Source organism: Saccostrea cucullata, unplaced genomic scaffold, assembly GCF_032062105.1.
Source record: "Saccostrea cucullata isolate Sc308-1 unplaced genomic scaffold, CSIRO_AGI_Scuc_v1 ctg9609, whole genome shotgun sequence".
Taxonomy (NCBI): domain Eukaryota; kingdom Metazoa; phylum Mollusca; class Bivalvia; order Ostreida; family Ostreidae; genus Saccostrea; species Saccostrea cuccullata.
Genome location: NW_026925232.1, coordinates 10,675 through 24,503, shown reverse-complemented (window position 1 = coordinate 24,503; position 13,829 = coordinate 10,675). Strand labels below are relative to the sequence as shown.

At 34.7% G+C, this 13,829-nt stretch overlaps 1 long non-coding RNA gene across 1 annotated transcript; it reads right to left on the bottom strand.

Moving 5' to 3' along the window:
• Window positions 1-218: 218 nt before the first annotated feature.
• LOC134268395 (uncharacterized) lies at window positions 219-4,184 on the bottom strand. Its single transcript, XR_009992361.1, has 4 exons — window positions 4,101-4,184; window positions 3,506-3,606; window positions 2,149-2,199; window positions 219-309 (listed from the first exon to the last, which is right to left on the bottom strand). It is a non-coding gene; the product is annotated as an uncharacterized LOC134268395 (long non-coding RNA).
• Between the last annotated feature and the right edge of the window lie 9,645 nt (window positions 4,185-13,829).

The window sequence follows — 13,829 nt, the reverse complement described above, 5'->3', positions numbered from 1 at the left end:
TAATTCCCACGGACCTTCATTCCAGCTCTTAAATTAGATCCGCGCATGCTCTTCTTTTTCTTTAAGCGACGGACACCCATTCTCTGAATTCATTTGCAATGTTAAATTATAGTAAATAAAATTCCTCTTATTATCTTACCTAAACTTTATGTGTCATTGTAAGCAGAAAGTATCTGGGAATTTTAGTGATAATTGCACGTACCTCGATGCTTGGATCCCTTTCCTTTTACATTTTTATTGAGATCGTACCTGCATTGTCACGTCCTCTGCACAAATATGTGTGTGTTCGGTTTGATAGGAACTCTGGAACTGTTTATAAATAGGAAAAGATTTTAATTTAAAGCTGTTTTAAATATGCTTTTAGTTTTATTGCTTTTCTCTTATTATATCCTTATATATATAACGAACATGTAGCGTGATACACCACAATTTGGTAACATGCTGCAATCCTATCAGATGAAATGCATGTCTTTATGAATATTTTAAAACAAGAGGCTCACGAACCTTAAAGGTCACATGAGTATTATGTAACAATTTTCCAACAATTGAATTTGGTTCGTGTTATAAGCCAGAAGCCATGAAATTCACAATTTGAAAGAGGATGCTTTGCTTATCATAATTTACACTTAGCATGCTTACTTTGGTTACTTAATTGCTTTAAAAAAGCAAATACGCTTCACTTTCCTATGATGTGCGATGTAAATGCGCAATGGAAACCCTGGGCAGGTGACCCCTTTATTGAAGAAAAGGTCAAAGTATTTTTAATTAATTACTTTTTAAGTAATTAACCCATCCTTGGCCAGCATACAGCATACTGTGCTTTCATTAATTCGTTGAGCACCAATTTTCGAGGATTTCGTAGTTGAGCAAATCCACGAATTTAAATGTAAATCGAATTTAGAAGTATGTTATCTATTTGTATTGGCAATACTTTTGTCCACGAAATTACGTATCCTCGAAAACGTCTGTTTTACAAAATCCACGAAAATTGATGAAGCTACAGTACGTAAATCGTGTTAACAATTTTAACTTGCAAGTCAACATAAATATCTGATAATCTCGCATGATGACATAAATAAGTTGTAAGTCTACACAAAATAATTTGAATGTTGACTTAAATGAGTCACCTGTATTCATAGTATCTCGCACGATGACATATATATAAGTAGTATGTAAACATCATTATGCTGCATCTTGAACGAATGCATCAGATCACAGGAGTCTGAAGTTTTTATCGTCAATAAAAAAAAAAAAAAAAAAATCCGGAAAAAAAATTCCCACACTCAGCTAAAAAGTGGGGGGGGGGGGGGTTTAGTTGAGAGTGGGAATTTTTTTTTCCAGATTATTATTATTTTTTTTTTCACATTCATGTGGTCAGATACTGGCGTAAGGAAACATGACAAAAGTTTAACAACATATTATATAAAGATATACAGTCCAGGGAGCCTCATTTATCCTAGCAAATTTGTTTGGATATGTGAAGCGTCCGGATATCTTTATTACCAGTTAAACAAGAACAAATAACAATAAAAAATTCTGTTCCGAAGAAAAGTCGTCCGGATACTGAAGCATCCGGATATCTGGCGTCCGGATATCTGAGGGTCCACTGTAGGTACTTTACATGTCGACATAAATATTTTTCATGTAGACAAAATTATATGTTGACATGCTTTCCAAGCATGTTAATATGATTTATCTTACATGAAACATATGGAGATAATGAACAGTATTCAAGATCAAAGGTCCATAAAACAATACAAAACTAGGAGCAGGGCAAACACGGACTTCCGAAACATCAGAGGTGGGATCAGGTACCATGGAGGAGTGAGGCAGAGATATGCCACAAACATCATAATAGAAATTTAGGTCTATGAATCAACTATGTACATGTGTGTATTGACATGCAACTTATGCTGATATGCGTTATAAACAAGCCAACATGCAACTCATTTATTAGCTGCAGAAGTGTTGCGTTATGGTTTTATATGACTGTCTTTGACCATAACGGTTATGGTCAACGACTTATATAAAAAAAACCATAACGCTGCAGTTCTGCAGCTATTCATTTATGTGGACATGCCCATTAAAAAGTAAATTGTTTTAGATAGATCTTCAATTATTGAATTTTATAATAATATAATTTTTTACCTTTTGGAATTCGGACTTCCTCGCGGTATTGCACAATGTTACAAGGACTGTCTACAACATATGATAACAGTTACGTCCAGTTACTTCCAACACAGCATACATATATTTTCTTCAATCATTCATACTTATACATACTACTATGAGTGTGATAATTATCGAACAATTCCTAGCTCTCTGATTATAACTGAGCAAAAATTATTGAAAAGACTAGCATTCACGTGACCACCCAGGTCAAATGATGATCGAGGACTTCCAAAATGGTACTAGTTCTTATATTTACATATATATGTGAAATGAAAATGTCCATCATAAGGCTGTCTCACTATTATTTTCTGATACAGCTCTGTTAAATTAGAATTTGGAGAATTTCCTTTTTTCTGGAGCTTGTTGATCAATGCTGAAATGACATTTCCTAGATTGTTTGTATTAGTTGACAAAGCAATGTTGGGAAATATTTGGTTATAACGATAATACAGCAACACTCAAATTACCTTCACGACATAATAGTCATATATCTCATCGTTCCGGCACAGTAAATTTTGACCCCCCCCCCCCTCAGATAGCAGAATCACGCTATATAGACCCTTATACTGCGGTTATAGTATAACATAACTACATTAATGAATAATGGTTGAATATAGTATCATTTATTTATAGCTCTTCTGGCCAGAAACTGGAGGTATTGTGAGCAATGAACTGACTAAATGATACCCCCGCCTCCTATATGGTTATAATGACAAAGTCCATGTTTTGCTGTGGCTGGGAAACCCCAAATATATGTCGGATCAAAAAGTAAAATAGGAAGTCACAATAGCAATTGTAATAAAGATTCTGTGAAAGTTTCATTAAATTTCACTCAGTGGTATAAAAGGAGTTGCAATAAGAGATGGGTACCCTACAGCATAACAGACAGACGGACGAACGGACAGCTGGACGTACAGACGGACGGACGGACATACCGATTACTATATACCCTCCCGCTATTTAAGCGGGGGGTATAATAAGGATGTAGTGTATGGTCCTTTATACTGAACCAATGATGTACACTTGCATTGCTAAATAAGATATTCAAACTGTATTTGAAATGTATCCAACTCTCTTGCAATAAGATTCGTGAAGCACCAAAAGGATTTGATATAGGTCAATGAATTGCACTTTATTCATAAAATATTCAAAAGAACATACACCGCCTAATGGTTCTTACATCAATTCAGCATTTATTGCTTTATAAATTTCTATAATCTATAAAATAATCTAAATAAATACTGCTTATGAAAACCTTATGATACACAATATGTAACTGATAAAAATGTAAATGTAGGGCATAGTGCGTCAAAGACAATGATTACATACATACCTTTATTATAAAACTGTTTTGTGTCTACCAATGATAAAAAGATCCATATTAGACATACAAGCATGCCATCGGTATGTATTGACATGTTTGCACTTGAAACACTGAAAAAAGGAGATATTTCATAGGTAAAGGTTTATGGGAGAACATAAAGACTGCATGCAATATTTGGTTAATCATGACAAATACATAACCTACTATTGGGATAGGATAAGGTATGGTTTTCGCTGAATCTTGCCCCCTATTTGATGTAAAAATCAGACCACAGATGGTTTTGTGATAGTTCTGATTAAGATCTTAAATTGATGAAAACTATTGCATGAATAAAAAAAAACAACCAGGGGCCAAAAAGGGGTCTTAGTCTATCTTGTCCTTTTATGGGGAGGGAGGGTCATGGGCCCTCCGAGTGCCCCTCATTCAAGTGGATGAAGTTTAGTTTTATCAGTGTTTAGGCACCAATTCACACATGAGAGTCATGTGACAAAGATTGTACATTCATTTAGTCCGACCCTTTTGTAAATGTTTTGAAAGGCCACTGAATTGCTTTACTACATAAAAAATCCCCTTTATGTAAATAAAATATTGTTTTACTACTTACATTTAAAAGGTACGTCCATTTAGTTATTTGGCCTGTCCTTAAGACAAACTATTCTCAATGCTGAATTAACCAATGCAAAAACGAAAGTTCTAAAAATCCAATATGTGTTATCGATAAATATATATACATTTAAATCTCCGTCCTTTTAATGCATGATTTAATCAGCTATAATTAAATGGCTCTATATCTATTTAGATGTGTCAATTTATTGACTACATGTACCACATAGGCGTAGTCACAGGGGGGGGGGCAGCGGGGGCACTAGCCCCCACCACTTTCAGATGGGGGGGGGGGGGGGCAAGAGTATGTCTGTGCCCCCCCCCCCCCACTTTTTAATGAAGAACAAAATCACAGCTATTTTGAAATAATATTAAACCTGGTTTTATGGCATTTTTTTAAAGTTCAACAACTGAGTAAGCATTTCTCTTGAAGTAATAGTTGTATAATATAGTAATGTAATATAGTAATTAAATCGTCAAGACCTGCCCCCCCCCCCACTTTTTTCCCCAACATAACCTTTACTGTAGGAAATGTTCATTGAAGGGATAGTCCCCCCCCCCCCCCACTTTTTGACCCTTGTATTTTGATATCGAAGCGTTGTGGAAAAAAATTGGAATTGAAAGTAACTTGCCTTTGAAAAAGTTGGTCACTAACCCCCCCCCCCCCCCCCCCACCCACCCACCCACCCACCCCACGAAATAGGATTTTCGAGTTTGGGTAACTTTCAATCTTGGGTTTTTTTGTTTTTTGTTTTTTTTTTTGTTTTTTTTTTTTTTGCTTGTCAAAGAATTTCTGGAGTTGAGCCCCCCCCCCCCCACTTTTAGGTTTGTGACTACGCCTCTGTACCACTATGTATCCAATAAATTTCAAAATATCTTTTAAATGCAGAATTAGTCCTCTCCGAAAGTCATTGTTTTGGCAGACTTTGTAAAATCGCAATGAACTTCAATTTTAAAGAAAACAGGTGTATATCAGTGCTTTCAGTAAATGAATAAAATTGAACACACCCCTTGATATTAACATTATTACATTTTTATACCATTGAAACAGTTACGACGTCATGATTTCCGTCAATATCTATACGCTAAAAACTTATAAAATGGCCAATCTGGTTTTTATATATTTTGTTTAGAAAACAACCTCTGATCTATAATATCCAATCATATATTGGTAGAACTGTTCATAGAGCTGAAAAAATGCGTTTTTTTTTTTCATCAACAAAATGACTTTGTTAAAAATCACTCTGATTATTCAAGAGTGATAATTTAAAGGATGCTAAAGTTTCTAAGTGACAACATTTATGCATGCTCTGGAGACCAGTTTTCCAACAAACTATTGGAATTCCGATGGTCACTAACTATCCTCTTTTAATATCTGTTTTTATATTCCTATAAAGCAGAATTTATTCAAAAACCTCTACACGAGAAGAAGAAAAAACTTGCTCTGGCCCTCATCTTGACAATTTTTAAAAACTACATATATACCGACGATGCATTGCTGATTATCAATAATTACTTTCATTGAAATATCGATTCGAAATATCTTATAGAACTTGAGTTTACAATAATATTCTGTTATCGCCCGCATATAGTATTTAAATCCCCTATAACTTATTCAATACTCAAGGGCATGCTCCGAGTACGATAAAATTTTCAAACCATATTAGATAATTTGCTGTTACAATTATTTCAACAAAGTCTTTTCAAGACAGCATTTCATAAATTCCATGGTCTTTATAATGACCTTTTAGAGAACATAGCCTATCAATGGGGCGTATTTTAGCTGTGTTTAATACCAGTTGTTAATTTTTTTTACTGTATTTGATTACGAGGACTGTACGTTCAATAAATAATGTCGTCGAAGCTCGGAAAGAAAAAAAACGCTTTTCAATGATTAAAGCAATATGAGCTGTATTTTTGAGAATTTTATTTTGCTGGGTAAATGTGTTATTATGATTAATCTGTATGTAATCTAAACCCTTACGATCAATAAAACCAAAATAAAGTTAAAAAATGTTTCAGAAGAAATATTTCTGTACAAGTGAATATACAGAATTATTAAGGTCTCCCGTCTTCACGGAAGACCTTATAGTTCTTCTACGGTTTCTTATTATATGAAATTATTATTGTACAGGACGACAATAATTCAATTTTGCTTCAATCAAAGCGTATAAAAAGTTCTTTTGTAGAAAATATGAACAGCAAAAGTTTATAAATGTTCAATTTTTCTGAAATAAACTAAAATATTCTCTTTAAATTAAAACGCATGTCCGTAACATTTTTATTCCATTTTTAATTGTTTTAGAACACATTTTTGATTATGGCCCTTCGTATTCTGGGATATGGCAGATCATATGATTTCCTGTACTTTTTGTTTTCTGAAAGATTTTTCTTTCAAGTTTGGGAAATTAAACAAGTCAAAGGTTGAAAGATCTGGCTAATATTGTTGGTGTGACAAAACATTAACTTTGTTTATCCCCAAAACTCCTTTACTCTTCATGGCCTGTTGGTTTGGGCGCTGTCATGAAGAAATTTGATGTATTGGATTCCTGATTCTGGTTCCTTCCTCTCATAAACCTTTCGATTTTTTGTAAAATTTTGCTTTCTAGACTCCTCCAGAAATTAAACTGCTTCTTCGAATAAAAATTTGAACAACAAGACCACTAATATTTACGAAAATATCATATAAAACTGTTTTTGCGCTCTTGCAATTCTTTGCTCTTCTAAGGCCTTTGCAGTTTTGTCAAGTGTATCTTATTATAAATTTGTTTTGAGGGTTTAAAACAATGGATTAAAGTTTCATCATCTGTTTGAATTACAGACAAACGTTGACTTTTAATTTTTAAAAATAATTGTTTAGATATTCCTATACGCTGTCGTTTACATTCATTTTTCAAAATATAGGATGACCTTTGAGTATTAAGCTTTTTACTGTTAAATGTTTCTTAAACAAGAGGCCCAAGGGCCTTATAGGTCACCTGAGCATTCTGCAACAACTTTCCAGTTATTGAATTTGATTTCTGTTTTAAGCCAGATGCTATATAGCATTCACAATTTTTGAAAGAGGCACCATTGATCATCATAACAATACACTTAGCAGTTGCTAAGCTTGGTTTATTGATTTAAATATGCCCAATAATAAGTTCATAGGATCTTCATGAACGTTTCATGAACATTTCATGAATAAAATTCATGAAAAATTCAAGGTAATTCATGAATTATTCATGATCACCTTGCAGGGGTACTGAATACCCATACGCAAGGTAGGGGAAAAAAATGCATTCCAACTAATCAGTTATTTTCAGCAATAATCAGTAATGCCCCAAACACTGTGAAATAAATCCCTGACCCTAGGTCCACACATTGCACAAATTTTAAAAAGGCACCGTTAAAATTGCCTATCAAAAAATAAATAGATGTTTTATAAATACAAAGGAGCAGATTTCAAACAATTAATTCATTTTCAGTATATAAGTAGAGCCCCACCCCCACCCCTGACCCTGGGGCCTTGAAATTCAAAATTTTGCAAGATTAGGGCCCTTGCTCATCATAACTATTTAGGTAGTTCATCTGCTTCATACCCAGAGACAGAGAAGAAAATTTTTAAAGATTTAATGTATATTCACTATATAATCAATAGAGGCCCCCCCCACACCCCAGACCCCCTGACCCGGGGACCATAAAATTCACAGTTTGGTAGAGGCACTCTTGCTCATCATAACTATGTACTTAGTTAGTTTATTTAATACCTAGGAGCAGAGAAGAAGATTTTCAAAGAATTCATGTATTTTTACAATATAATCTATAGAGCCCCCCCCCCCACACACCAGAAGCCTTGACCCAGGGACCATAAAATTATTCACAATTTTGGTAAAAGCACTCTTGCTCATCTAAACTATGCACTTCGTTAGTTTATTTAATACCTAGGAGCAGAGAAGAAGATTTTCAAAGAATTCATGTATTTTTACAATATAATCTATAGAGCCCCCCCCCCCCCCACCAGAAGCCTTGACCCAGGGACCATAAAATTATTCACAATTTTGGTAAAAGCACTCTTGCTCATCTTAACTATGCACTTCATTAGTTTATTTAATACCTAGGAGCAGAGAAAAGATTTTCAAAGAATTCATGTATTTTTACAATATAATCTATAGAGCCCCCCCCCCCCCCCACCAGAAGCCTTGACCCAGGGACCATAAAATTATTCACAATTTTGGTAGAGGCACTCTTGCTCATCATAACTATGCACTTAGTTAGTTTATTTAATACCTAGGAGCATAGAAGGAGATTTTCAAAGAATTTGTGTATTTTCACTATATAATAAATAGTGCCCCCCCCCCCCCCTAACACCAGAACTCTTGGCCCTGGGGCCATAAAATTCACAATTTTGGTAGAGGCACTCATGCTCATCATAACTATGCACTTAGTTAATTTATTTAATATCTAGGAGCAGAGAAGAAGATTTTCAAAGAATTCATGTATTTTTACTATATAATCTATAAAGCCCCCCCTACCAAAACCCCTGACCCTGGGGCCATAAAATTCACAATTTTGGTAAAAGCACTCTTGCTCATCTTAACTATGCACTTCGTTAGTTTATTTAATACCTAGGAGCAGAGAAGAAGATTTTCAAAGAAATCATGTATTTTCACTGTATATAATCAATAGAGCCCCGCCCTAACACCAGAACCCCTGAGACCATAAAATTCACAATTTTGGTAGAAGCACTCTTGCTCATCATAACTAACTACTTAGTTGGTTTATTTAATACCCAGGAGCAGAGAAGAAGATTTTCAAAGAAATAATGCATTATCACTACCTACTTATTTAGCCCTGCCCTAGCACTAGAACCCCTGACCCCAGGGCCATGAATTTCACAATTTTGGTAGAGGACTCAATGCTGATTACAGTCATGCAAACAGTTTGACTGCTTGATGTCCAGGAGTAAAGAAGAAGATTTTCAAAGATTGCATTAATTTTAGTGGTTTTGGCCCCACCCCTCAGGCCCCAGGGGGGCAGGGATCATGAAATTCACAATTTTTGTTCCCTTTTACCCATAGATGCTTTGTGCCAAATTTGGTTGAAATTGGTTCAGTGGTTGCAGAGAAGAAGCTGAAAATGTTCAAAAGTTTACGAACGACGTACGACGTACGACGAACGACGACGGACGAAAACAGATAGCAATAGGTCACCTGAGTTTACTCAGGTGACCTAAAAATATTGTGAACTACCCCTAAAATGATGCCTATCAAATTTTCTATGTGTCTTAAAGTCAATCAAACATGATAAGTGATAATTTATTGAATTTTCGCAAACAGTGCATTGTTTGTTGTAATTCCTTGTCACCAAGGACGGCACCCATTTTTGACGTCTATTATATCATTTTTGTTCATTGAAATCCACCTGCTCATGTGTGTATAAAACATACATTGGTTGCTGAAAATTTCACATATTTCAGTGAATATTTCTTCGTATTCTTAACAAGTTTTACTGCAGCTTTAATGAAGTATTTTATTTCACTCTAGTTTATTCTGATTCTTTACCATTCATTTTTAACAGTGTCTCGAATAGCCCTTGTTTTCCAGCTTCCTACAATGAAACTACGCCATGAAATTTATTCATTTTATTCATTAAAGCATGACCCCAGGTGTTATTACCAGAATTTTTGACAAAAGTTGTCCTTAATGTCATGATTTCTATGTTGTATCGAGCTCATGACATTATTTGTTGTTCAAACAGCCTTTGTACACAATGTTCCGTTTAGCTGACAATACACAGCGATCATGGCGGATGTGTCTGGTCAACAGCTAGGGGATGTTTACTCCACCTAGGCACCTGATCCCGCCTCTGATATTTCTAGTGGTTAAAGTGTTTTATGCACAATTCAAAGATTTGTGTTGTTTATAGATTTTTTTAGATCGATTACCGTTCGTTATTTTCGTATATACTAAATATTAAGTACTATCACTGTCGTTATAATAATTATCTTGTAGACCTGTAATAGAAGCTATCCTTGAGACGTTTTTTGGCTCACGTGTTTCATATCAATTGTAAGAACTAGATCATTTGGTAACATTCAGTGATCTTTCCTTTAATATTTCCATTTAAAGACCCTATGTGTATGCAAAATGATTTCAAAATTTTGAAGCATACGTGAAGTGTGTTTACTATTCTCGTTATTTTATGGTCTTGGATAAACAGTACATTTAATATTAAGCAAATACAAATCGGGAACAGAGCAGACAGAGCCGGCTGTGCCTCCAGAAACATCAAAGGAGGGATCAGGTGTCAAGGAGGAGTAAACATCTAATTTCTACTGTTCACACCCGCAATGTCATGATCGAAAAACATACAAAAAACATAGGCAATTTAATGTAAAAGATAGATACAAGCGGAAAACATAATGTACAATTTATTTATGTAAATCCACTGACAATAGTTTAAATCTGTTTGATACGAAGAAACAAAATAAGATTATATGAATAGAAAAATGCCATTTATTTACATTATTAATGACTAGATGAAAAAAAAACACAAAATGTCATGCATATAAACATATAATATAATTCAGAATCAAAAAAGTTGAAAAATTGAAAGATTAGTCAATTTTGTTTGAATAGATATCAAAGGCGGGATATAAAAATTCGCCACATTATTGTGTTTGAAATAAACATAATAAACCCCATCTCTTAAAGTACTGTCTTTTGAAAAGTTGTTAATATGAATGCAAAAACAAAAATACTATACAGTTTCTTTAAAGAAGCACAAGATACTCCTTTTAAGTGATAAAAGGATCTGGTTCATGATCCCTATTCTAACAACCAGCAATGTCCATAATACGTTCTGTCCACAACTAATTAAGTTCACGACAATATTTGTTATATTTCATTAAAGTTTCTAACATTATTACAGCACTCAACCGTAATCAAAAACAAAATATACATTGTATACACATAACCATGCAAATAATCCAGAGGCCCATGTCCCCGTGACTTAATTTCAAGGACATAATTAACACAGTTGTACACACCATATCCTTCATTAGGTTTTAGTCAGAGGCCCCTGTCCCCATGACTTAAGTTTGAAAATCAAAACAGTCCATCCTTTATTTGTAAGTTTAAGTCTGAGGCCCCTGTCCCAATGACTCAAATTTGATAATCAAAACAGTTCATCCTTTATTTGTAAGGTTAAGTCAGAGGCCCATGTCCCCATGACTCAAGTTTGCAAAATCAATACAGTCCATCATTTATTTTTAAGTTTAAGTCAGAGGGCCATGTCCCAATGACTTAAGTTAGAAAATCAAAACAGTCTATCCTTTATTTGTAGGGTTAAGTCAGAGGCCCATGTCCCCATGGCTCAAGTTTGAAAAATCGGAACAGTCCATCCTTTATTTGTAAGGTTAAGTCAGAGGCCCTTGTCCTAATGACATTACTTTGTTCTAAAATTACCATGGTAAGCTGAAGATGCACAAGTGACACAACCCATGTATCATGGAATTAAAGTAGGGATTTCAACGAGTACCCGGTTAACCGGGTACTCGATGAACGTCCGAGTATCAAATACCAAAATAGGTAATCGGTTACTCGGATGTATATTTTTAAATATTTCTAAGCTTATTTATTAATGCATTAAAACATCGGTTTTAAAACGTAAAATGTTCACTGCACTTGTAAATCAGTAATTAGGGTTTCCTGCGCCTCTAAATGACTGTTATCGCTTGTGGCAGTGTTTATACAGTAATTACCGTGACCAAGCACCTGTTACCTGGCTTTTTTCACCTTCGACTGTCTTCTACCCCTATGTTTTGTTTGCTTTAATTTTTTGTTTTCATTGAACATCGTGTAAGGTCTATATTATGTTTAAATAAATTAGATAATCTTGTCAATTCTCCAATAAGCCGTAAATTCTCGGGGAAAGAGAGAGACGATATTGCACGTGCGATTGTTAATATGGATGCGTTTGATTACATGCCAATTAATGCAAATGGTTGAAGGCAAAGGATTTAAAAATCTAATGTCCATCGTTGCACCAAACTATTACATACCGTCTCGTAATTTTTTAAAATCTAGGATCGAAAAGTGTACGAAGATCGTATATCCGCTCTGTCATAGGATAACTTGATCAAGTTGATATTGTAGCTCTGACGACTGATCACTTGGACGTCAAAAGCAACCAAAGAGTTACATTACGATTAGGGAACAGATTATTTTTTTTAAAACAAAACCACTTTGAACCATCTATGATTTTATTTCTCGTATTTATCTGATAGATAAATTGAACTTTACAAAATTGTTACATTAAATTTTGTCGGGCACAAAGTGGGCATAATTGTTATAACACATTTACAGGTAAACCTCCCATCAGACCATGTTGTTTTATTTCTACAAGAGTTTGCAATGTTTTACAGTTATCAATCAACTTCATATTTATTTAGACTTTTACCGAGTACCCGGGTACTCGATCAGAAAAACGTCCGAGTAACCGAGTATTAAAAATGAACCGATTTGACATCCCTAGTTAAAGGGAAATTAAATATAAAATTGGAAACTTAAATTAATTATGTACAAAAACAATCTGATCGTGATATGTTAGACTGAATGCTGACATATATAGTTTGATTTTTGGAAGCTTAGTCAGAGGTCCCTGTCCCCATGATTACACTTAACTGCAGGAAATAATTTAGATTTTCAAAATAGGTATGCGTATGTATTTCTTGTATGCGGAATGCCATCGCCCCATTTGTTTAATCTTTTCGTCTGAAATACCCATTTCGGCTGCAGACGTTGCCGCATCGATTCGAAAACTATGAGTTTTAAGAGTTTAAAATTGACATCTGTCCCCTTTAAAGACATTTGTAAAAAAAAAATTGTAAATTGGTTTCATTGGATTCCATGACCATCAGGGTAAGAAAAAAAAGGGAATGACGAAAATGCTTGCACTGGACAAAGACCTACACTGGATTTACTAGCCTGCAGAAACAAGCTGGGAATATGTCGGCCAGTACTATGCTTTAAAGAATCAGGTCTAATTTCTAGGCCATCTAGAGTGTTCGAGTTGTCTCGAACTAGCTAAACATTTTCCAGTAACACAACATTATCTCTGTGATGTCGAGATGTGATAGTTATTTCCCCAAGTACTGTATTGAGGGTTTTCTTGGCGGGTGTAAAATTTGGTGTTTTGCCTGCTTAAAGGTATGCAATTAATTTTGGCTTATTTTATTTTAGTGGACACAGGGTTTCACTTCTTTGCAGATGATCACTTAGAAGAGTACTGAAAATTTTAGCGATTAAAATTTTAGCGGGCTACCATCAAAACGCTTAAATAAGCCAAGATTAGTACTCCACTAAAATAACCCGCTATACGGTATTAAAAAGGCAAGGGAGGCCAACAGATATTGATTTTAGCATGCTGCGCTATGGAACGCCGTCACTGCCTTATAGCAGAACACAACAATTGCATTGCGTCATCCTTCCATTACATTATGTCAACACTTTATGACATTTTCTCACACTGCTATTGCATCGTGTCAACCTTCCGTTACATTATGTCAACTCTTTATGATATTTACTCACACTACTATTGTATTGTGTCAACCTTTCATTACATTATGTCAACTCTTTATGACATTTACACACACTACTATTGCGTTATGTCAACCTTTCATTACATTATGTCAACTCTTTATGACATTAACCCACAATACTATTGCATTATGTCAACCTGCCATTAT